General features: G+C 35.9%; 1 protein-coding gene across 4 annotated transcripts in view; it reads left to right on the top strand.

The window, feature by feature from the left end:
- LOC146003584 (coagulation factor IX-like) overlaps nt 1–26,008 on the top strand; it is a 96,671-nt gene that overhangs the window by 45,453 nt on the left and 25,210 nt on the right. Inside the window, exon 5 of one of the 4 annotated variants that reach the window (XM_083141888.1) lies at nt 21,090–21,134. The exons of the other annotated variants lie outside the window; for them this stretch is intronic. The gene's annotated coding sequence lies outside the window, so the exon portion shown is untranslated. Of the gene's footprint in view, nt 1–21,089; nt 21,135–26,008 lie in introns of those variants that run through there. 4 annotated transcript variants of the gene reach the window in all.

The raw sequence follows: 26,008 nt of genomic DNA, 5'->3' as shown, positions 1-26,008 counted from the left end.
CAAGGTCGTCTGCGAGTTCCACAATGCCTTGCCCGAGGATACCCTATGCAGTGTCATCCTGATTGCAGAGAAGTCCTTCGCCTACGACGTGAAGAACGAGAGGGTCACAGAGCAGTTTTAACAAGTTTTTAACATCTATTTTCTTCCACAATAAGAAATTTTTAGTACTAGCACAATCAGTTATAATGGCACAATACGAATTTCACTAGTTCAGATCAGTTACAATGTTAATTTCATTAGTTATCAGTTACAATATCTTTTTTGCACTATAGCACAAGACAATCAGAAAATTTGCACAAAAAAATTTGTTGTTGTTTTTACACAAGAAAATTAACAATAAAATTTTTTTTTTATCGTTTCAGATGCTGTCGAAACATCAAAAACACATACACACACTAGAAAAAAGCATGCAACTTTATTTGTAACACGCACATATTCTCCATCTTCATCAAGAAAATATTATAATAAACATAATTATTTTTATCTATCTCACAATAAAACTCTATATCCAAAAATATCACAACATCAAATAACACTAGAGTCGTTAGTACACGTTGCATGCATTACGGAGGTCCTCTGTAGGGTTTCATGGAAGTTTGGGGGAAAAAAATAAAACACGTGAAACTCTACAGAGGTGCGGTAATCTATAACCGCAGCCATTAGAAAACTTTTACATTTTTGGCTGGGCACCACGCACCCTGGCGAGGTTATAGGGGCCAGGTATCCTTAAAAACAACAATTATTATTTTGTTTGTTTGTTTGTGTTACAATACGGAAATAATAAAAGGCATACGCGCACGCGCGCGCGTGTGTATGTGTGTGCCACATCCTTCCCCCGAGAGAGAGGTTTACAAAGGTCACGATCTACAAACATTTGGTCCTTCAAAAATAAGAAAATAAGAAGATGAGAAGATGAGAGCTCATCTTTCACTCATCACTGCTTTTCTGCACCCTGAAACATCGCCAGCGTAATAAATAAGGCACGGAACGTGGAGAGAAAATGAGTGTATGTTTCCCCCGAGAGAGAGGTTTACAAAGGTCACGATCTACAAACATTTGGTCCTTCAAAAATAAGAAAATAAGAAGATGAGAAGATGAGAGCTCATCTTTCACTCATCACTGCTTTTCTGCACCCTGAAACATCGCCAGCGTAATAAATAAGGCACGGAACGTGGAGAGAAAATGAGTGTATGTGTGTATGTGTGTGTATGTGTGTGTATGTGTGTGTATGTGTGTGTGGCACATCGTTCTCGAGAGAGAGGTTTACAAAGGTCACGATCTACAAACATTTTGGAGGATGAGAAGATGAGAAGATGAGAAGATGAGAAGATGAGAGGATGAGAGCTCATCTTTCACTCATCACTGCTTTTCTGCGCCCGTGAAACATCGTCAGCGCAATAAATGAGGCGCGGAACAGGGGGAGAAAGTGAGTTTTTCAACTTTTTGTGGTCGTTTGGTCAAGAAATCAAAGTTGTGGTCAGATGCACAAATTTATACTACTCACTACTCAATATTGAAATTTCCCTAAAATCTGTAACGAACTTTGGATTTGGCTTTTTGGGGACTGGCACTATAACTCACGTGCTACTGGTATTCCCTATTGTCCCTGCTGTCAACACTTCATTCACCCATTTCGTTAATTCGTCTCCTATTAAATCCCAGAAACATTGATAGAATTCTGATGGTAATCCATCTTCGGCTGTAGTTTTATTCCTCGGAGCTTTAAATACTGCATTATAAACCTCCATTTTACTAAACGGTTGTGTGAGATCAGTTCTGTCATTTTCCGTCAGTAATGCAGGTAGGTAGTTCAAAAAATTACATTGCGTTTCTGTTCTTTTAAAGGCTTGACCAAGAAGATCTTTATAGTATTTCTAAAAGCTGTCGTGTATACTATGAGGGCTGGTGACAACTTCACGGAAATCTAAAGTTAATTTATGAATGAAGTAGTGTAACCGGGTACGTTCAAATCAATGCTTGGTACGAGGCCTATTATTTTTATTAATTTAAGCACAATGGAAAACCTATTTTGACGATGTTTTTGTCGATTTTATACTATTGCAAATCTGTGATATTTCATCTCATACTTCGTACGAGTGTCATAATTTCTTTCGAGGTAAAGTACGTAACATCTGCACCCACTACACCCACCCACGCACACCCACGCACACCCACGCACACTTACGCACACCCACGCACACCCATGCACACCCACCTACACCCACGCACACCCACGCACACCCACACAAATTTACTTCCGGTCTACTTCCGGTTTACTTCCTGTTTACTTGACAGACACCTGTGGTTTTTTCTAGTTTTTTATAAGTACATATATTTTGGCGGTTCAAACTAATACTAGGTACGAGGCCTATTGTTTTTATTAATTTAACCACAATGGTAAATCTATTTTGATGATGTTTTTGTTGATTTTATACTATTGCAAATCTGTGATTTTTCACCTCATACTTGGTACGAGTGTCATAATTTCTTTCGAGATAAATTACGCAACATTACGCAACATTGCGATGGCTCGTAAGGTAAACTATTGTGCAATGTTTACACATCAAGTTATTACGCAGACCCGTATCTAGTGTGTTGTTGGTTATGACGTAATGGGTGTCTTCTGATTGACTTACTGTTTCGGATGTTTTCATCCGCGCTTAGGTTACTTAGGGTTTTCGCATAACAGATCAGTCAGTATCGTGAGAGTGTTTTGAAGAGTACGGATGTGTTGTTGCAGTGTTAAAAGTTAAGCATTTAATTTATTTTAAAGCTACATACTATTTTATTATATTAAGTTTAAAAAGTGTATCAAGTGATTTTTTATCATAGTAATTTCGATCAGCTTGAGTTTTGGTGTATTTATTATCCTTTTTATACTTAGTACAAATATATATTTTATATATAATAAAAAAATAGCTAATATGAAATAAAACGTCATGAATATTTTTGGGTTTAAAAAGCAACAACATAATCAACCTGTAGAGAGAATTCCAGTAAACATGGATGTATTTAGAGAAATTTATCATCATGAAAGGGTTACTTCTTGTTCACTCGAAAAGTATTTGGTCTCATGTTGACGAGGATACTGCAAAGCACTTATTTGTATTTAATAATAACTTATCATCATATAAGTTACATGTTAGTGGGAAAATTCAAATAAACATTTCACCACCCAATGCGGCAGTTTTGCACATAGGTCGAAATTTGTATAGATTTAGACATAGTGCATTACTTCCTGATACGTCTTATGATGTGGAAGCTGGTGAATTTTTATATGCTGAGATAATTGGAGAGTATGATAAATTGATTCCTCTGTTTATCGAAATAAGAATAATCTATCCTCTTATTAATATATAAAATACCTAAAAACAAGAAAACAAAAAAAAGACCATGGATATATTTGGTAATAAAAGGCGACAGGAGATTCCAGATAATTCCAGCGAGATTGCTAGTTTAGATGCACGTCTAAAGAAACTGAAATCAGATTTACTCATATTACAGAATTCGCTAAATCTAAATATTCAAGCAGAGATTACAAATCTTCAAACTCAACTGATTGATCCGATAGTAAAAATTGATGGAGAACTCAAATCTTTGCTTGAGAAATATACTAATTTAGCTTAAATAGATAATCTTCAGAACTTAGAAGAGAATATTGCAAACTTGAAAAAAGAACTTGATAAATTTAGACAAATCCAGAGAACGAATACCAACCAGCTGAAACAGCAATTAAATGACCAGGCAAATAGTATTCGTACCGAAAGGCAAACCATCATACAGAATATCAAAACTCAAGAAGAATATGAGCAGGTAAATGCTAGTATTGCTAAATTGCAAGAACAGTTTCAATCTTTCGAAGTTCCTACATTGCAAAGTATCAAATCTGAATTACAGACAGATGAACTGCATACAGCTATAACAGAAGTTCAATCGAAACTACAGACATTGGAAGATTTTATCAATAATTTACCTTCATCTTCTGAATTAAATGCTATTGCTCGAGCGTTGCCGGCATCAAATTACAGTTGGAGACATATGAAGATCTTGGGAAGATACAAGGTACCATAGCTCACATAGAAGATACTATGGCAACTATGAGAAATGAACTAACAAGTGTACAGGAAACTCTGGAATCGAAACTGCCTGGCATTACTGATATTATAGCTATAGTTCAACAGCAAGTTACTAAGCTTGAAAGCTTGAATACTGAATCAGACTTATCGAATTTCCATCATCTTATTGACGACATTCAGAGTAAATTAGAGACACTGCAACAGTCTACACCTACGCAGGATGACATACGAGAGCAACTGGAAGAAATTTTGAAAAATGCAGCTGTTGCAACAGAACTCGATGCTATAAAATTAACTCTTACCTCACTTAGAATACTGTAGCTGCTTTGCCTACTTCTCAGGAAATCAGAGCTATGAGGAGAGCAGTACATCGAATTTTATAATCTGTGGATATCAAAACATTTAAGCATAAATTGCGCAAATCAGAGAAACTGTTGCTAGTCTCCCCAACAATCAAATAATTAATGAACTACATGCATTATTTACAGAAATCAGAAGTCAAGTACACGATCTTGCTACACAGAGTTCTAAATTGAAACTTGTAGAAAATTTACAGAAGATTATTTCTAATATTACGTTACAAATTACTACTCTTGAAGCAAGTCAAAAATCTGCTTTATCAGGTTTTCCTACTCAACTTCACGATCTGTATGTTGATGTACAAATCAAACCTAGCTGCGATGAGTTGGTTCGTACTATCAACGAACACTTGGAACCGGTATTAAGCAGACTAGATGACGTACATACTCGTCAATTTTATGCTATGGAAATTGTTAGGTTACAAAGTGTTCCAAATAGTGGAGGCACTGGACGCACGCCAATGGTGGCAATGTTTACCAATTATATCCGTACACTCAGGTACATGAATTTTTTGTTGATGGTTGTTTACGATTTCTGAAGTTTAGTTTTCTAAAACATGGAAAACATATTGAAGTTCCTCAGTTTACTATAGTGCGAAAAGATGGTATACTCAAGGCAGTTCAAATACCTATTGCATACTGGGATGAGTCTACAAATAAATATAAAGTACATGACGACGTACAATTATCAGTTTTTGATATTGAAAATGGTGACAGCTAGTATTTGACATTAAGCTGTTATACCCTGAGGACAATACATTTTATGCGATATTCTCACTTCGAACTCGATGTCAACACAAGATATAGTTCATGAATTACACAAACCAGCCCCTCGCAATTACAAGCGATTAAGTGTAGTAACGAAAGGTGTAAGTGAATTCTTCCAGGCTGATCTGATCGAGATGGCTCCTCCAAGGGGGATTTTAAAGAATTTGGGTAAGATAAATCATGGTTACAAATATATGCTTACAGTTATTGATACCTTCAGCAAATATGCCTGGGCTGTTCCCTTAAAATCCAAGACTGGTACTTGTGTTATCGAGGTTTTTAAGTCGATATTAATGAGGGAAGGATACCAAAATATTTACAGACAGATAGAGGGAAAGAATTTTACAATTCTACATTTGCTAAGTTAATGCAACAACATAATATTAAACATTATATACATACATACATAAACATATACATAAACTACATACAGTGATCTGAAAGCTAGTATAGTGGAACGATTCAACAGAACATTAAAAAATCGCATGTGGAGGCAATTTACTCTACAGGGCAATTATAAGTGGGTGCAAATTTTACCCGAGCTAGTTCATGATTACAACAATACAGTACATAGTACTATTCACATGAAACATGCTGAGGTAACCAAATCTGATGAACAACGATTGATTTCTACTGTTTATTGTAAAAAATATACATACACTACCTAGAAGCCAAAGTTTAAAATAGGGGATCAGGTAAGGGTTAGTAAATATAAACAGTTATTCGAGATGGATTTTACTAAAAATTAGAGTACGGAGTTATTCTCAGTGGTTCAAGTTTTACCAGGGAATAGAAATACATATATAATAAAAGATAATCATAACAATATATTGAAATGGAGATTCTATGAAGAGAAACTTAGTAAAACAAAATATCGAGATACATATCTAATCGAGAAAATATTGAAGAAAAATAATAAATTGTATGTGAAATGGTTAGGTCAGCCAGACAAAAGTTGAATAGAAGCAAACCAGGTGATTCTCTGACACCAACATGGAATGTGGTACAGCGTTTACTAGATGTAGTGGAAACTAATAAAAAATGGAGAGTTGTTACCTGATAACATAAGATGCCTCATTGCAGGCCCATCAGGTTGTGGAAAAACCACTTTGCTGGTTGATAATTTCTTGCTTGCCCCCAATTAGCTAGATTGGAAAAATAGACACTTGTATGTATTCTCAGAGAGTTTAGAACAACCGAAATACCATTATTTAGCTCAAACTTATTCCAAAATTCCCAAACAGTTACTACGAGATAATACAAACTTAATCTGTTTGTTTCGTCAAGATCATACTAATTTGAAACATGTATACGATGATTATGTGGGAGGAGACTTAAATTACAACCAATTTTCAAAATTTTGTTCATCTTGTTGGAACAGCGACGATTTTGGATTTGTTACTATCGACATGACTCGGAAACCTAACAATGGTAAGTTTAGAAATAAAATCAACGACTTTTTAAACGTTGAAACGATATAAAATAACCATTAATCAAAAAAAAAATTGACGAAACATAAAATTGAAGATAATTCGAAATTACGAGAGTACTTGTCCAAACGATTCAAAGGTTGGAAATCAGAGAATCGAGGTTTATAAGAAAACACAAGCGTCAATACCAACCTATTTTCGATGCAATCAGTGGTCTCGGTAAAGAGATTAAGAGTGTTACAGAACAAAATAAAAACCTCATCACTGAATTGGTACATTGATACAAATTATGTAAATTTTCCACCTACCCCTTTATCCAGCATCCACACTCCCCTGGTACTTAAGAAACCACCTGCTAAAACAGCTATATAAGAATCAGAGAAAATCGAGTTGGGTTTCCTGGCAAGGGATTATCTGAGTACTGGAAAATTAGAAAAAGATGAGGTGTTTGGTTTGTATCCAACTATGGAGGGTAATGAAGGTGTAGTATGGAAAATTGGCAAGTCTAAAGTAACATTCGAAGGGGATAACATAGAAATTAATTTGGGTGGGAGAAACAGCTGGTCCAGATATCCTGGTACTGTAGGGCTATGGGAGCTCATTACCAAAAAAACAACCAAAAAATTTTACAGAAGATGATTATCAAAGTTACTCTGAAATTTTGACGCTCTCTGATGCTTCGTACCAAAATGACGATGCCAGTCAAAAGCGTGTAAAATCGACCAGCGGGGATAAATACAAAAATCTGATTAAACCTATCTGGAATGAACAAAAAACCGGTAGTGGTATAAAACAATACAATATTTTACCTAAGGAATTTGTATGGGTAAACGATGTGAGAAAACTTATAGATAGATTGCTGGTTATAGCAGGGGAGGAACATGCTGGGAACAATAATTTCCACAATGAGAAAATGGATATTGTAAACATGATTAGTGACAAATTAGCTACTTTTATTGTAAACGATCCGAAAGGCATAGGATTCTTAATTAAAATTATCAATACTCTACCAGCTAGATTCTGAAATATATCAGAGGGTCAAGGTTTAGTGAATGATATTATTAATAAACTTCCGTTCGAGTTACACGTACCTGGTTACCAATATTGTGATCCTGGTACAAAACGTGAGAAACGAATAGAGAGAGGGGACAGGGGTATTAATCCACTCGATGCAGCTTGCAAAGAATATGATATTACATACAACACACACACAAAGATCTGAATGATCGTCATGTGGCTGATCAAAAACTGGAAGAGGCAGCTTTTGGAAAATTAACAAGCAGAGATGCATCGTTGGGTGAAAAAATAACAGCGTTGGGTACAACTATTGCTATGAATATAAAACAAAAATTAGGGTGCGGTTTGTAATATAAATACCCTGAAAGATAAAAATAATAATAAAACAGTATGAAACCAAATGGAGTTGTATACCAAATATCATATCACGATCTTAAAAATTTAAAACTTCTTTCGATTTTAACTTAAAAACAAGAAAAAACAGGCAATGTATAGCAAAAGGGAATGGAATGAAATTGTTACTCAGTACACCCCAATTAAAACGATTGCAAAATGCAAGAAAGAAAACACACAGTGGAGGATACATATTCAGCATTCCAGCTATCCTGGCTGCATTGGGGGCAGCTGGTGCTGCTATAGCGAAAACTGTGATTGATTCGAAAAAAAAATAAGGCAGAACTAGAAGAGCAGAAGCGTCATAATCTTGCCATGGAGAAAAAAATATAGGCAAAGGTATGAAGTTTAGAGCACTCAGAAAATTAAAAAAAGAAGAAGAAGCTCTTACCAACCAAGATATTGAATCTTTAATTAAAATATTTAAAATTAAACACTTCAGGGGAGTTTTCATGTATGATTCTCTCCCTAAAGATAGTCCTCACTCTCGAGAATGTGGCGTGGTGAATTTGGACAAGTCCGAAAATATTGGTACTCACTGGATATGCTATTATAAACAAAATAACAATGATTTGTTTTTATTCTTTCGGAGGGGTACCCCCTACAGAATTAATTCGTTACTTGAAACATGTTAAAATTTATTACAACGACGATCGTATTCAAGATTTCGATCAAATTATATGTGGCCATGTTTGCATTATGATGCTTGGAATTTTAAATAAAATACCAAACATCAAATTAAAAGATTTTCAAAAAGCTGTATTCCATATTAAATATGGGAATTTTTCATCTCTCCAACGAGACTTCGGTTTTGAAACTACATCTTCACAATGATATGAACTATCCAAAATCCATAGCTCTAAGAGCATTCTACAGTATGTATCTTATTCCGAATGTAACTACCTACAATAATACTATATTAGTAGGTAATGAAAAAATAATTATTCCTTCTGGACAGTATAACTTATCTACTTTACAATTTGAACTTCCAACAACTGTCTTGCTTTCTCAAAATTCTGTAACACACAGAGTAGAGATTGTAATTACCAATGAAACAGTGGACTTATCTACCATGGGATAACTTTTAGGATTCGGGAACAATAGCAAATTAGAACCAGGTGTTGGACACGTAGGTAAATTTATACCAAAATTCTTAGCTATTGAGAAATTGAATATTCACTGTAACATTGCCAGAGGTATGATTATCAAAGCAGAAGAAAACTCGATTGGTAGCCGCAAGGAGACAGGTATTATTGCTACATTTAAACCGAATTCGGAATTTATGGAACCTATCTTCTCTTCTCCGATCGCACCAGTCTATTTCCCTGTTTCTATTGATAAAGTTAATTACATAGAGATAACAATTACAAATGAGAAAAATGAAATCATCGATTTTGCCGGTGCTAATAGCACTGCAATAATGGAAATTAATATTTAAAAAATATTAATAAATACCAAGATTGGAAATATTTAGAGCTATGAATTACAGTCCTTCCCTCCAAACAGGAGGACATTTGCAAATTTGAATCAGCCCAATAAAGAGATACAATATGACATCACGGTGGGGGATGGGTTTATTCATCCACATAGATCTGATCTGTATATAAAATTTGATATTGTAAAACAAAGTAATGGTGAAGAATATCCCCCATCCGGGGCTAATGTAAAACTTGTAGATAATTTTGTTCCATTTATTATTTTCTCAAATTGAAATTAGGAAGCATGGTACAGTGATTGACAGGATTGATTGTCCTGGAATTACATCCACTACAGTGGGGACATTGAAACTGTCCAAAGTGCATATTATAAAATTGGTGGTTTCGAAGCTGGAACAAAAATTCAAACAAAAAGTCACACAGTACTGTTCCCCATGAGATTACTATTTGGATTTTTCTCTGATTATAAAGAAATTATGTGGAAAGGTGGTTTGAGTGTCATATTTTGCAGAACACCCAATGATCATAAAGCCATCATGAGATACAAAACTTTGAATGCAGATGGAACAGCTAATGAGGCTAGTTTACCCGAAGCTGCGAAATGTGTGATCCAGTCTATGGAGTTGCGAATGCCTATAGTTGAATATGAATCAAATTATGCTCTCAAATACAAAGCCAACATTTTGAAAAATCCTCAAATTCCGATTCAATTTTATACATACCAATACATACAGAAGCCTGTGGAGGGTAAATTGTTTGAATTTGACTTTACTAATCAGTTCCAATCTTTGCAATACGACATGTCAGAGTTTGTAGCTGTGTTGTTTCAAACAGGGAGAGATGACAATCAGGAAAAGGATAGCAGCCAGTAAAAATGTGTATCTAAAGAATGGCAGAAATGAAGTATTTTCTAGTGAAAATTACAATTTAAATATTGCAGAAAAAGATTATTTAAAATTATATGAAGCTTATAGTGCATTTAAAAGAGTAACTGAAGGTAACATGGATATGCATTATAATCCAGATAAGTTCATAATTCACAGACCAATGTTTTTAATAAATGCGTCAAAAATAAAATTGGTAGTTATAAATGATCGAACTAATATTAAGTTAGTATGTGAATTTCATGAAACTCTACCTGAAAATACAATATCAAGTGCAATTTTAATTGTGGAGAAGTCATATACTTATGATTTAAAAAATGAAAGAGTGATAGAAAAAATTTTAATAGGAGAGAATAATAATGTATAAAATTTTATACTATGTGTAGATTTTTTGTTATTTTCAAAAGTTTGGTTTGATGTTAGGTTTATTTTTTCACATGTGTTAAGTGCAATTATTATTAACTTATAAACTAAAGTGCCCCCAAGGCAAAGTATGGATTCCACACACGAGAATACACATCTTGTCGTCGTGTGGATCCAGGGCTACTTTTTTTCTATTTTATTTGTTTTAATCATGGCCGCGGTAGCTCAGTCGGTAACGCGTCTGACTACCATGCTCGAGGTCCCGGGTTCGATCCCCGGCCGGTTCAAATCCGGGGACTTTGCTAACGGTGGAAGCGGCCCCGGCGCCCACCCAGCGTCGAATGACATGGGTACCTGGGGGAAACCCTGGGGGGTAAAGGCGGTCAGGGGCGTGATGCTGATCACATCACCCCCACTCACGACCGGATCAAGAAAGTGTGGGGCGTTACCCCCACACCCCCTATACGCCTTCATGGCGTGGTGCTATGCACAGGGGAACACTTTACTTTTTTTTTTTTGTTTTAATCTCATGGTTTGAGCTTTGTATTCTATTATCCTCTCGAAGTATCCTCGGCTGTGAGGAAAGGTAACAAGTATAATCCTGGAATGTTAGTTTGTTTTCTCGGTATCTTTGCATGTTCCTTTTGCTTTCTTCGTGACGCTGCTTTCTGCTCTGAATGTATACATCTTCGAACGCAAACAATAATATCACCGTTACATTCATCTTTTAATTTACCGAGAACCTTCTTGTTGTGGGAAGGAATTCCAAATCTGTTAGGTTGAGGGTAGGAAGAAGTGTCGAAATACCCAAGCATGCAGGGATGTTTAAGATCTTCGTAGAGGTTAGGTGTTTGTATGTCATAAACAAAAATATCGGTGTCTATGTACAAAATTGACAGCTTATTATTATAGAAAGGTTTCATAATATTATAATGTAATTCGAACATGTACAGTTTTGACAAGTCGAGAACTGTTGCACCAACGTAAATAGGTTTTCTGAATTTTATTAATTTTATATCTAGATTAAAAAGTGTTAAATTCTCAAAAAAAAATTTCGCGATTTTAATCTTGGATTAGATACCAATTTTCTACATTAATTATTATCTGAAACCAATTTTATGTCTATATGCTTTCTGACGTTCTCCATTGTTTTTCCATAAACGGCATTATTCATTAGTTTATAAAAATCGTTATCTAATTCTGAAATGGCAGCTGATCTGTATCTCGTGTTGGTCTCAATATAAGATTTTAACCAATAATGAAGAGTGTTTGAACTTGAGAATTCTTCTTACAGTTACTACCTGAACACCCTTCCCAATCAAAAACCGGAGATTCTTGTAGTGGACGACATATCCCCCTTTTCTCTCTAGAGTTAACATAAGCTTGCTTTGATTAGAATCAGGTGGACATTTAATTTTGGGAGCCGAAGGTAAATCGGAAAAAATGTCATGCAAATTATTTGTAAATTCAATGTCTAACTCAATGAACAGACCTAATTCACGATCGTCAAAATGATTAATATCAATTGAAATAGGATCTATCCACTCGAATCCTCCGTAGGGAAGTTTTTGTATCATTGCAAATCCGTAGAGATTATTTACGTCAGCGCAAAATATTAATTCGATGGTCGATTTGCATCGTATTGATTCTCAAACATGTGAATATTGTTTGCCTTTGCATGTCTCTGCGAGCATTGCACCATCCCCCCCACGTATCCCCCTTTCTATAAAAGGTAACATGTCCACATCCGATATCAATTCCAACTTGATCCTGGTCTGGAGCAACATAGCAGACCACGCCAAACCAGGAAGACTGTAGAAGTATGCTGGATCTAATTTATAAATATTTATTGCTGTTTTTCTGAATACCTGAAATACAGCAGCAAGTATTCTTATGTCTAATTTGATATATGCATCGTGATAATCGCGGAGAGTATTGCATCTCAATTCCTGCCATATTAATTTCGCATGTTCGTATTCTTCATTCGTAATTCGTTTTTTTAGTTGACTGAAGAATTACTTTTGAGGTGGGAGAGTGTCATCGTCAAATTTAGATTCATCGGTTACATATTCGTAAGGATAAATGCCTATACGTTTAATCAGTTCTACGTGTATGTTGGGAAAACTAGCTTTTGTAATTTTAAATTGTTCGTCAGTAAGTTTACTCGCTAAAGCATCGAGACTTGCTGATAGGAATCTAAAAGAATCTAGAAACCTCATCTCTATGATTTCATTCGTTCCTGGAATCTTAACTTTTTTACTTATAGAAATATAACGTTCTTCGTTTTGAGCAAGAATATCTATTTTTTGCGTATCGTATCCAAGATTACTAATTAAAAAATGGAAATCGTAATTGGATCCATTGAGAAAAAATATTGGTACGAATTTAGGCTTCTGGATTTTGAGGTTGCAGGTGTTACAGATTCCACTAATGTAGTTTCCGGTGAAATGATTATGGTGAAATACTTTCCGATTCTCATCCGTGAAATGGTGATCACACACAGGACACATTTCAATGTTATTTTATGATTGAAGTTCATCGCTGGATAATGGAAGCATTGATTTCGATTGGCATAAGACGCGGCCAATTTTCTCAACCTCCTCCACCATCTTTTTAAAAAAGAGTTCAATAACATTCGGTCCGCGATATATATATATATGGTTTATCTATCCTATCCTGCCTAACAACAACATATCCAAAACTATTTGGATCATGAAACTGGTACGGTGTTGTGGAAGAACATTCGGGTTCCGGATCGCAATAGGACAATGGTTTGAGAAAAGCCTCAAAGTCTGCAATGATGATAGCCGGATGTTCCAAGAAGGCCTTGTGTATTTTAAATTCTTCGAATTCATTTGCTTTGGGCATTAACAAGCGAGCCGGTCTGTTGACTCCACTTCAGCAAGTTTTTGTTTGGCAATTTCTTGATTTTGGAAATGTTGGTAATTACGTTGGTCACGATCCTAAAAATACGGTTAAACACCTTGGACAAACTTCGATGTGTGCATGAAGCTTGTTTGTTTGGCTTCTGAGTAAGCGGGAGAGTGAACGAATTAGCGTGTAATGATGAACATCATCGTCAGCAATGAGAAGCAGATTGATTTCTCCGGCTTCGTCATGAACAATTTTAATTATCCTAACGCGATGCACAAAATGCTTAACTGAACTATACGAATATACATTTATAGCTAATTGTTTTCCTTCTCCATTTCGTACCCTGTTTTCAAACTTTGTTATGTCAGAAATAGCAACAGGGTATTTGATGCCTGTCATAGCAATCTCAATCTCATCGATATTTCTTAGTGACTAACCTGTTCCGGATGATTTGAACAATGAATCGGGTGAAGCGCCGCTAAAATGCACCACATAAAACACTTATTGTCAGTGTTATGAATGTTCAGCACAGCTCTCTTATGCTGAATTTCTACCGGAAGTGGATCGTAGATCGAAGCAGAAAAAGGTGTAAATTTGTTTACATAAGCAATTAATCTGTAAGGACTTCTACATAAAGACCAACCTGATTTCTTAGCCTCAAATTCATCACGTTTCCTAATCAATTCACTAGTAAGATTAGAATAAAAAACATTCAAATTATCAACGTCTGTAAAATAAAAAACTTGGTTTTTCTTTTTGTGAAAAAAAAATATTTCTTGTACCATCGGTTTTCTTATATTTACAGATTAGATCAAAATATACTTTTATGGAGTTGTTTTCCAGTTCATTTTTCAAAATATTTATGATAGATGTTTTAATTTCACTCAAGTAACTAGAAATATCACAGCCTGGTTTCGAATTAAAAATAAAATCCAGGAGTTGATTGTTGAATGCAGATATAATCGGCTTTTGGTCATTAGGCATCTTAATTTGTTTGGAAGCAGAAGCTTCAGTTTCAGGATGATCAATTTTTCTTTTCAATGTTCCATGTCCGGTTGATGCTTTGCAAATTTTTAGGTGTTCACTTAAATTAGCAATGCTAATTATTTTTCCACATTGAGTACAAGGTTTAGTAGGTAATAAACAATTTATTGTTGAACCTGTTTCGATACATCTTGCCGTATGTTTGCTAATATTAGTTTTGAAGATGAATTTCCCACAAATAACACATTCGATGAACTTGGTAATTGACATTTTTTTTAATATGCTTTAAGTAAATAACAATAAGACGCACAACCAACTCAAAATTCAATAAGATTCTATTTATTAAAAAAAGAACACTTTTAAACTTACGATAATTCATAGAATGTAACTTAATTACATACAGATCTGGTATTTATACATAAATTCTCTCTGGAAAAAATACAAAACTCAATACAAATACAAATTCGTACAAATTCAATCTGTGTGAAAAACAACTTGAACCACCTTCAAAATTAAATAATTTAAGCTATTACGATAACATTTTCAGCTATGTTATTTACACAGAATTTCCGGAGACAACAAGTAACATCTGATCACATCAAAACTCAATCTGATCGAAATTACTATGATAAAAAAATCACTTGATACACTTTTTTTAAACTTAAAAATAATAAATAGTACGTAGCTTTAAAATAAATTAAATGCTTAACTTTTAACACTGCGACAACACATCCGTACTCTTCAAAACGCCCTCACGATACTGACTGATCTGTAATGCGAAAACCCTTTAAGTAACCTAAGTGCGGATGAAAATATCCGAAACAGTAAGTCAATCAGAAGACACCCATTTCGTCATAACCAACAACACGCTAGATACAAGTCTGCGTAATAACCTGTTGCGTAAACATTGCACAATAGTTTACCTTACGAGCCATCGCAATGTTGCGTAATTTAACTCGAAAGAAATTATGACACTTGTACGAAGTATGAGATGAAAAATCACAGATTTGCAATAGTGTAAAATCAACAAAAACATCATCAAAATAGGTTTCTACGGTAGTTAAATTAATGAAAATAATAGGCCTCGTATCAAGTGAACCGCTAAAATATAGGTACTTATAAAAAACTAGAAAAACCCACAGGTGTCTGTGAAGTAGACCGGAAGTAGAGCGAAAGTAGAGAGAAGTAAATTTGTGTAGGTGTGCGTGGGTGTGTGGGTGTGCGTGCGTGTGCGTGGGTGTAGGTGGGTGTGAGTGGGAGTAGGTGTTACGTACTTTAACTCGAAAGAAATTATGACACTCGTACCAAGTGTGAGGTGAAAAATCACAGATTTGCAATAGTATAAAATCGACAAAATCATCGTCAAAATAGGTTTTCCATTGTGCTTAAATTAATAAAAATAATAGGCCTCCTACCAAGTGTTATTTTGAGCGGTACTTATCCCTCTACAGGAAGAATCTTGCTCATTATTATTACTGCAGATTTTCGTTTCCTATGTATAGAAAGTAATTGCGCTTTTATTTCATTTGCATAAGGACGATTGAAATTACCTTGCAGTGCTAAACGATGGGGATCATTGAAGACTGCATACAAAAAATTACATGTGCGTACTGAAAGTCGTGATCAACTTTTTATTTCAGACGTAAATGTTTACGTAGAGCGATGCGCTGTATAAGACAGTTAGAACCATCTATTGTGACAACATACACTTGAAAGTGGGGTGATCGGCGCAGTACGTATGCGCATTAGCGAGTAGCGAGTAATGGCTCCGTTTGACACGTCGTTTCGCCAGCGTGCAGTAATTGAATTTCTGTTTAAGGAAGGTGCATCGGCATCAGATATCCACCGCCGATTGCAGGAAGTGTATGGTGATCAGTGTATGGCTCCCAGTAGCATCAGGCGATGGATAAAACATTTTAGAGGTGGAAACACAGACATCAGTAATCTCCCTCGCACAGGCCGCCCGAGAACTGCCTCGAACAACAAGAACGTGGCTCGCATCCAGGAAATCATCCAGGGGAACAGGCGTGTTTCGGTTAGGAAACTTTCACACATTGTTGGAGTAGGGCACAGTGCTATCCAGGAGATGATTGGTGTACTGGGTTACCGGAAAGTGTGTTGCAGATGAGTGCCAAGGAATTTGAATGCGGCACAAAAACGAAACAGAAAAGAACTTTAGGCGCGGTACCGAGCAGAGGATGGAGACGAGGGTTTCTTGAAGTGTTTGATTACTGGAGACGAAACCATTTTCCACCTCTACGAGCCTGAGAGTAAACGTCAAAGCCTGGAGTGGCGACATCAAACATCACCAAGAAAGAAGAAACCGAGGACAATGTCATCAGCTGGCAAAGTAATGGGAACTGTCTTCTGGAATTCGGAGGGTGTTCTTCTCGTGGACTTTCTCACTCCAGGGGAAACAATCAATGCCGCTCACTACGTGCGCACTTTGAGAAAACTTCGTCGTGCTATTCGTGAAAAACGTCCTGGCAGGGATAGTGTTATCCTCCAACACGACAATGCCAAGCCGCAAACAGCACAGCTAACGAGGGATGAAGTTGCCAGATTTGGGTGGGAACTTCTTCGACATCCTCCCTACAGTCCAGATCTGGCTCCTTCTGACTTTCACTTGTTTTCTTTTCTGAAAGAACACATGCGGGAAAACAGATATGACACCAACAAGGAAGTGGAACTTGCCGTTAGGAGAATACTCAGACGTGCCCGAATGGAGTTCTACAACAGAGGAATTTTCAAACTTCCAGAACGTTGGCAAAAATGTGTCGATTTAGATGGTGATTATGTAGAAGACTAATAAAGGTATGTACTTTGACAGGCATATATTAGATTCTTTTTTTTTTGTACAGTTTACTTCCTTCTTGTAACACGTTGATCACGACTTTCAGTACGCACGATATATTTGTTTATTTGATCTCTACTAACCTCTGCACTGAAGAATTTACTGACCTGACGAAATATAGGCTTAACTCGAGTTTCCCACCACTCGATTATGGTCTTTTGCACTGCCCGAGAAGCCTTGAGTTCGTTCCACGTTTCCCTGATTAGCTGGACATAACTACCATTGTGTAATAATATGCTATTTAAAAGCCAGTATCCTCTACCTTGTCGGGGTTTGATCAAATCTAAATTTATTTTGAAAATTGTTACACTATGATCACTAAAGCATGCTGGAAAAATTTGAACACTAATTATATAGTCCTGAAATCTTGGTGCGACATAAAACCTATCTATGCTTGACGCATTATTGGAGGTGATATGTGTGTAACGTGAACTTTCACCGTTGGCGTGTATCCAAGCGTCACGCAGTTGTAACCCCTGCGTTAATTCATAGAGAGTACGAGAGAAGTTGTATCCTGGGTTTTGATCTTGTGAACGAATTACGCAGTTTAAATCCCCCACTAGTATAGTGTCTAGTGTGTGGGATGTCAACTCGGGCCCTACAACTGTTGAAAAAATATCTTATCTTGCCCGTCTCTTTTGACTTCCTGACGGAACATACACATTACAGAGAAAAACTGAGCCTAGTTTGGCACTTATTTGTCTGTCTGTTGGATGGGGCACTACATTACTTAAATCCAAGTGTCGCCTACATGCTATGGCAGTCCCTTGTGCAAAGGGAGTAAAATTGTTGTATACTTTAAACATGCTCAGTACAGAAAAATCGTCTATGGCGAACTCTTGTAAGAGGGCCACATCAATAGACGATTTAATGAGAAAGTCATTGAGAGCAATTATTTTGGTCTTACTTTGCATTTGATTCAAATTTATAGATGCCAAGGTAAATGTTTGCAAGATGATAACTGTCCACAAACGAAAACTAAACTTTCTTACATTCTTCAACATTACTGATCTCTAATTTCTGCCTATAATGCATTAACTATGCTTTCCACTAAATAAATCTGGTGTAAGTTTGTTACTCGTCGAAGGTTTCTCTTTAGTTATATTTGCTGAATTACTTGTTAAACTAACCTTTGAAACATCTTGGTTTGTGGTACTAGGTTCTACTCTAAATTCGTTATGAACTATTGTGTATCTTACGCATTCATTATTTTTCTTCTTCTTTTTACGTAGCACCATGGACTCTTCCGCCACTGACCGTAACCTTGATACAGATCTTGACCGTGATTTCCTAGGGGAGGTAACTACGGGGAATTGTGCCTCTGTGAACAAAGCACTTGGGGTGGGGGTGGGGGTATGTGATGCATCTCCTCTGAAGTGGTCAATGTTGGATGCTCCATATCTTCCCTTCCTGTTGGTGTATTCTTCACACTAACTTCGTGTCTGGTACCTGTCTCCTCGTCGGTGATTATGGGGCTAACCGTGTTCCCTCCATTGTTATCTCTTGACGCAGGTACTTCTGCAACTGATGGGGCTGAATCTCTTGTTTTAGTCAGTACGGTTAGCACAGTAGGTTCAAATACCATCGGTACATTGTCAGCGCGTATATTAAACGGCCCCCTGCGGGACTGGTTCCCATGGGATCGACGCTTGGGATACTGTGCCACAATTTGACCCTCTTCCGAAGACACGATGCACGTACGAGCCTGCCCAGGGTATGTTACCCAATAGGAGTCTCCATTCATTATTACATATGAGGGTATGGGTTTAAGTAGTATCAGTTTGATCAAGACACGTCCTGTTCGAGTAGGGTAAATGTGATCCGCAGAGTATGTGTCGTCTTCAATTTTCAACACTTCCCCATAAGACCTCATAACGCGACTTATCACATCTGCACTTAATTCAGTTGGGACTACATGGATTCTGACAATTACATGTCGCTGGTGGGCCCATTCTACTTCAACCTTATGGTCACCATCTACGTCACTATAGACTACCTCAGCATCAAAATCATTTAGTAACCGTTCTCCTACCACTTTTGTCACAAATTTCACGTACAAACACATACGAAAGTAATCTATTTCAAAACTGAGCACTTGGTTCGTAGGCACTTGGTAGACATCATGAAAACATCGATGAAAATTTAATGACGTGGGTCGCGTTTGACATCACTGATTTGACATCACTGAAAACAAATTTCAAGGTGTTTTCTCTTTGTGTATTCATCGTGATCTATTTCGTCGTATCTTCACTGGCTCTCGGTAATTGTAAACAAAACCTTGCTTGCACTCCAAAGGAAAAAACTAGCACAACACTAGCAAACCGTATACGGCCCAAGCTAACTCGGACAGTTCGATCACTAAGCCTTCTCACGCGAAGAGCGGAGCTCGCTACGAACTTCTTCCTGCACGAGTTGCAGGCAGACTGCCACTACGCCATCGGGGAGGCCATATTTGTGTTGCTTCGCAAGACTTATTTTCTAATTGCGCACTGTATTATTAGTAAAACACATTTTATGTGTGTGTTGGATATGGTATGAGATTTAATTAGGAAAAGCGACGGATTATGTAATATTTATACAAAGTAAATTAATGTATTTTAAGTATGTTCTTACAACAAATGTAACTATTACAGAATATGATAGGACGCCAGTGCCGAAATTAGCCGTAAGTTTTTTAATTACTCGCAGTAGTAAATATTGTTACAAATAAATTCTAAAAATTTAGATCCTCAACTGAGTTGGATAAGAGACCAAATTACAATTCTCAGCTTTCATTTACCTCCCATTATTAGAAGTATCATTCGACCGAAACGCAATCTCTGACTGCAGGAAAACGTAGCAGCATAATCGCTCCATTATTTTTGTTTTGTACTTAAACACTCAAAGACACCATAGATATTTTTATGCCTGATGAGAAGAAATGGACAAACACACATACTCAGATGGTTCCGGCACACAATATTAATACATAGAAACAGAGGAGTTGAGTGGTAAAAAATGTTCCGATTTCATGTTCTGATTAAATTGGCAGGCTTGAACAGTGGCGACGATTTTGGGGATAGTTACTCCCCATTTTTTGCCTTCACACTGTGGCCTATGCGAAGCTTTGTCTATCAAGAGAAAGTAAACTTTTTTTACACTCCTCCGTTTTGGAACCCAATTGCTACCACTGGCCTTAAACATACAATTGTGAGGTTCTATCTATACCCCTTAAAAAGAGTTTTCAGCCACCGAAAGGCTTTCCTGGATACATGACTGACTCGCAGAGAACACCTATGCCCATGCTGGAACTTGAACCGGGAACTTCGGAGCCGAAATTGAAAGTCGACCACTTAACGCCCTCGGCTACCGAGCCGGTGAATGAATTGCATGATGGCTATTAAATGGGTGTATTTTCGGGAAACATTCAAATAGCAATATTTATTCCAGGTAATATATCCTAGGAACTTCATTCTTGCGGGCTTACTAGGCTCTGGCATGTGAGCCAACAATCTGTGTATTACTCTGTACTGTTTGTGTTCTTTGTCCTATCCACATGGATTTGGGATAATCCCTTCATCCATTTCAACTACTCACCATTCATTTTCAAATTTGAGATTAGCCAAGTGGTAAATTATACTTAAAATCTTACATGTGGCGATATGTTTGCAGCTTCCAAATACGACTTCGTACTGAGAAGTCTTTACATAGTGCTGCGACAACACCGAAAGCGCAAGAAAAGTTTTAATGCAATATTATCAACAACAGGATTATATAACATTCTCCATGTTGCTTTGGTAAGTATTTCTCTCCTTATATTATGGGCACATTATTCAAGAAAACAAGAACCTAATTTTATATAGTGAAAAAAACTGAAAAATTTTAAGGGGGGCTCCAGCCCCCTGATCCCACCTTGGATACGCGCTATTAACAATAACAGTGTTATAGAACATTCTGTGTCTTGTCTCGATAATTATTTCTCTCAAATTATCATCACATTATTCAAGAAGCCATGAACCTAATTTTATGTAGCGTAAACTGAGAAAAAATTCTGAAGGGGGTGCTGATTCCCATCTTGGATACGTGCTTCACTTAATAATTATTTCTCTCCTTAAATTATCGTCACATTATTTTATTTCACACCACAAGAAACCAAAAACCTCTAGTGTAAAACGAAATCTTTGGGGGGGGGGCTCGAGCCCCTAAGCCCCCCTTGGATACGTGCCTGCTGCAAGTGTCCCTTCATCAATTTAAACTAATCATCACTCATCCTGTTCGTCGGGATTAGCCAAAAGTGGATGAAGACGCTAAATAACAAAAACACAAATACAAATGTATCCTCATCGTGGCGATCAACTGGAAAATCTGAAAAGTAACGTATAAAAATATTAAAGGGAAATTCCAGGATATTCAGTAAAAAGTCATAATAGAATATATACGGACAAGAAAAGCCGGCAGTGGACTACAGCCTATAGGGACAAGATATCACGCAAATAATGTTTGAAAAATAAACTATGCATTATTAAGGAATACATGTATTATTCCATCGCGTATTTCATCTCTTGTTGTCAAATTAAATTAACAGCCTTGGTGTATAATATCAAAAGATGCATAGCTTTCTTCCGCTCGTGTCCTCTTGGTGACATCACAAGCTCTTATCAAGGATTATCTATTACAGGATGGGACAGTCAGCAATTCTCTATTGACTTGTACGAACACTTTTCTAAGGCCTTATAAACGACAGACTATGTATGCTATACTATTCAGTACAAGCAAAACCATCTGGCGGGGGAAGACATGTACTCGACAGTGACAAACTGTCGATTAATGAGCACATCGATGTTTAAGCGAATCGGCTTTATTTATTGGAATGTAATAACTAAAAGAATAAATAATTATAATTGTTCCGATTTGTCTTGGACTATGCAAAGGAAATACCTAGAAAATATTTTGATTTCATGTACATTTATTAAATATATATGGCATTGGGTCATTTTCTGGTTTTCGTAAAATTTAAGACAAGAAATAACATTTTAATTCTTACACTAAAAGTCTTACTTAATACTTCAATGATGTAATTGATTTCCGGATTTCTTATTTACATCGAAGTTTAATTATTGCAATCCACGTGATATGCAATGAGGTGAACAAATAACACCGGAATATCCTCCCCTTGTACTAAAATAACAAACTACCTGTAACGCAGTAAATTTACCATTTATACCATTCTTGGTAATACTACAGACTTTATTCGATTTCCGATATAATCAAGAACAGCTGAACATTTTCAATTCCGCATGGGATCAAGTGAAGAATTCATGGTAATTTAGTTATTCCTCCGGGAAGGAAAATGAAGAACTTTAACCAGGGATGTTTGCTTGCAGAGAGCGAAGTACTCAGTTGATGATATCGACGAAGACAACTTCTGTGCTATTGCAGACGATATTGACACATGTGGGGTATGGGGTAATTTTTCATATTAATTATCTGCGTGTCCTATATATATAGATAAATGCCATACATTGTTCATGATGCACTATTATATTATTATTAATTTAATAATAAAATTTGATAGTTCTCTTATATAAGGAAAAATTGTGAAATATTCTTATTCATTTTATTTTCGAAACTGAAGACCTCCTTTCGAATTATTCCAATTTTTAAAAATTGTTTTTGCTTATGTTATATGTTATGTCGTGAATAATAAATAATAATTTGAAAAGGAAACTTCAAGTAGCAATTGTTTTCTTAAACAAACTTAGATAACACAAAGTTGATTACAATAGTAACATTTCTTCAAGTATAATTCATATTCATAAAAAAACAAATATAAATTATTAGACAAAGTAACATTGTGGACTGGAAGAGAAACATAAATTTGTAAATATTGTTTAAAATTGTGGGATGTCAAATTGTTAAATAATCTCAACAATGTTTCCTATTTTATGAATTGGTTATGTATTAAATTAATTGTATATATAAATCACAGAATCTGTTAGTAGTTGGGAGGTTGAATACCAATTAGTCATGTGTAGAGATATCAAAGGATAAAGTAAGTAATTACAAAAAGTCTTCATATAACAGATAATTGCATTTAAATAACAACTCATATAATTTATCATGTAAAATATGTGAAAGTTGCAGTCCTGATTTCTTCCAGAGACTCTTGTTTACTTCACACTGCTGTTTTATAAATGAAAAATAAATTATATTTCCTACAGATAATGATTGAACTTGTTTACAATATGATATCTCAATTACTTTACGCCTTGTTATCCGCAAAAATTTCTACATTATACTTATCTCAAATTTTCAACATTGAAACTTCTGTTTTCGGCAAGAATATTTTTATTCTCAGAAAAAAATTGCCCTACTTTATAAGATACAATTGAGGGGGTCTGTGCAACAGTTATCTAAACCTCTCCAACACGCATAATGAGATATTGCTGCCATATTTTGGCAATCGAGGTGAACTATCTTTCTACAATGTGGATTAGATCAATTCACCACGTATATCCTGGTAAGAAGTATTTTTATCCCCGAACAAAATTCCGTGTTGTTTGAGTGCAACATTGGTCCAACCTCAAACAGCCAATGAGAGGTCAGTATCTGGATCACGTGTAATAACATCAAAGATGGCTGACGTTCAGGGTGAAAGTGATGTCTCGAGTAATGAAAAGGAGGAAAATAAGAATATCTCCTTAGTGTGCTTTTGGTTCCAAATTATTCATAAGCAATATGAGAAAGAAATAGTACACAAGTATATAGTATCAGGCCATAGCTACCTGCCCTGCGATAGGGACTTTGGACTCGTAGAGACGAAGAAAAGTTTGGAAAAATATGTGTATACACCTGCTGGGTGGGTAAATCTTATAATACAATACTATTAGAGGTAAAAAAAAATATTCATGGAACTGAAATGAAACAGGCTGATTTTGAAAGTTCCAAGCCTTTAACTGCTAAAATAACTAATCGTATATTCAGTGAGGATAAAGAACCTGTTGCTTTCAGTCCCATTTCAATGCTGACAGTCTCTGTTGAACAACCATGGAAATATTGCCTCAAGTATTGTTATTCATATGCTATAGAGAAAGGTACATATGTGAATATTGTTAAGGGACAAAAGAGTAGGGATAAACATACTCTTGAACTACAACATGTTCAGCTAATACCAAAATATTCCAATCCAAGACCAATAAACCCAAATAAACTTAAAGATATTCATGACCTTTTGAAATATGCTCCACCCATTCACCATTAATTTTAAAATAGTCTGGTATCTCAAAATAGAACTGAGGAAAAAGAGAATATAGAACATATGATGGAGGATGGTAGTGAAGACATTTTGGACATTCCTGATTATATGTAGTACTGTGTAATCATGCACAAAACATGCTGGAAGAGTATGCAAAACTCTTATGCTTTTTCTCGTAATGATACAGTGTATACTATAAACATTTTATTAATAGAACCCCCTATACGCCTTCATGGCGTGGTGCTATGCACAGGGGAGCACTTGACCTTTTTTTTTACATTATGTACTATTTAATCACTTTAAATAATATTAAAACTTATAAACAAAATATTAGGATGCAAATATGTTTCTTTGCACTATATTTCTTCTAATATTTTTTTCCTTTTTTCTCATGTACAAACACATGTCAGTGCTACAGTGGTCTAACCAAGGAAGGGTGTTGCAGGTTCCTCATAAAAATTACAATATATCTAAAACTACTTAACAAATCATTATATATTATTTTAGTTAAGTTAACCAAGCATCATGGCACACACCACTATCAACAAAATTGTGATTTCCAAATTCCAAGAAAAAACACAATTGTATAACTTTAACTTGCAGTTTCTATATTTTTTTAAAATGTGGCTTAGACCACTGTTGCGCTGACCCCCTCAATTGCACAAAATTTTAAGGTAACAGAATCGAACACATTAATTTCCATTGTTGTCGATTCACTCTAAAAAACTGTGGTTGTTGAGTGTTCGCGCAAGGACAAAATCTTTTCTCTTCATTTTGTAAAAGTTAGTGGAGAGTCAGGGGCGCCGATTTGTCAAAATTATTGGGGGGGCTCTGATCACTGAAATAAATTAATGAATGACTCACTCCCTCCCTTTTTTAAAAAATAAAAATTACGTCTTCGTATAGCAGTTCTTAAGCAGCTGTTATATTCCTCATGCAAATGAAATGTAACATGAAAAACGTTTAGAAAATGTTTCAAAGTCTCTTTATGTCTTTTGTGTCTGTTCCTTTGTTTTTTTAGATAACAATTAACATTTTTATTGAGAAGTATGTATTTACATTAAGAGACCGACCTAATAGTTTTATGCCGGCCTCGGTAGCCGAGCGTGTTGGGTGGTCGACTCAACTCGCTTTGATCCAGAGGTCTCGGGTTCGAGTCCCGGCGAGGGCATGGTTGTGTTTTAATGTCCTCAACAGACATGTGATGGGTTGAAAATAACCTTAGTGTTGACGTACCCATAAAATAACGAATATTTACAATATTTAACAGTTTTATTTAATTATTTACATAAATGTTAACACAAATTGCAGGAAAATAGTTTTACTCTTTTGTTCT

This window comes from Lepisma saccharinum, chromosome 20 (genome assembly GCF_977018435.1).
Source record: "Lepisma saccharinum chromosome 20, izLepSacc3.1, whole genome shotgun sequence".
NCBI lineage: Eukaryota > Metazoa > Arthropoda > Insecta > Zygentoma > Lepismatidae > Lepisma > Lepisma saccharinum.
Note: the sequence above shows the minus strand (reverse complement) of the source record. Positions and strands in the feature narration are given on the sequence as shown.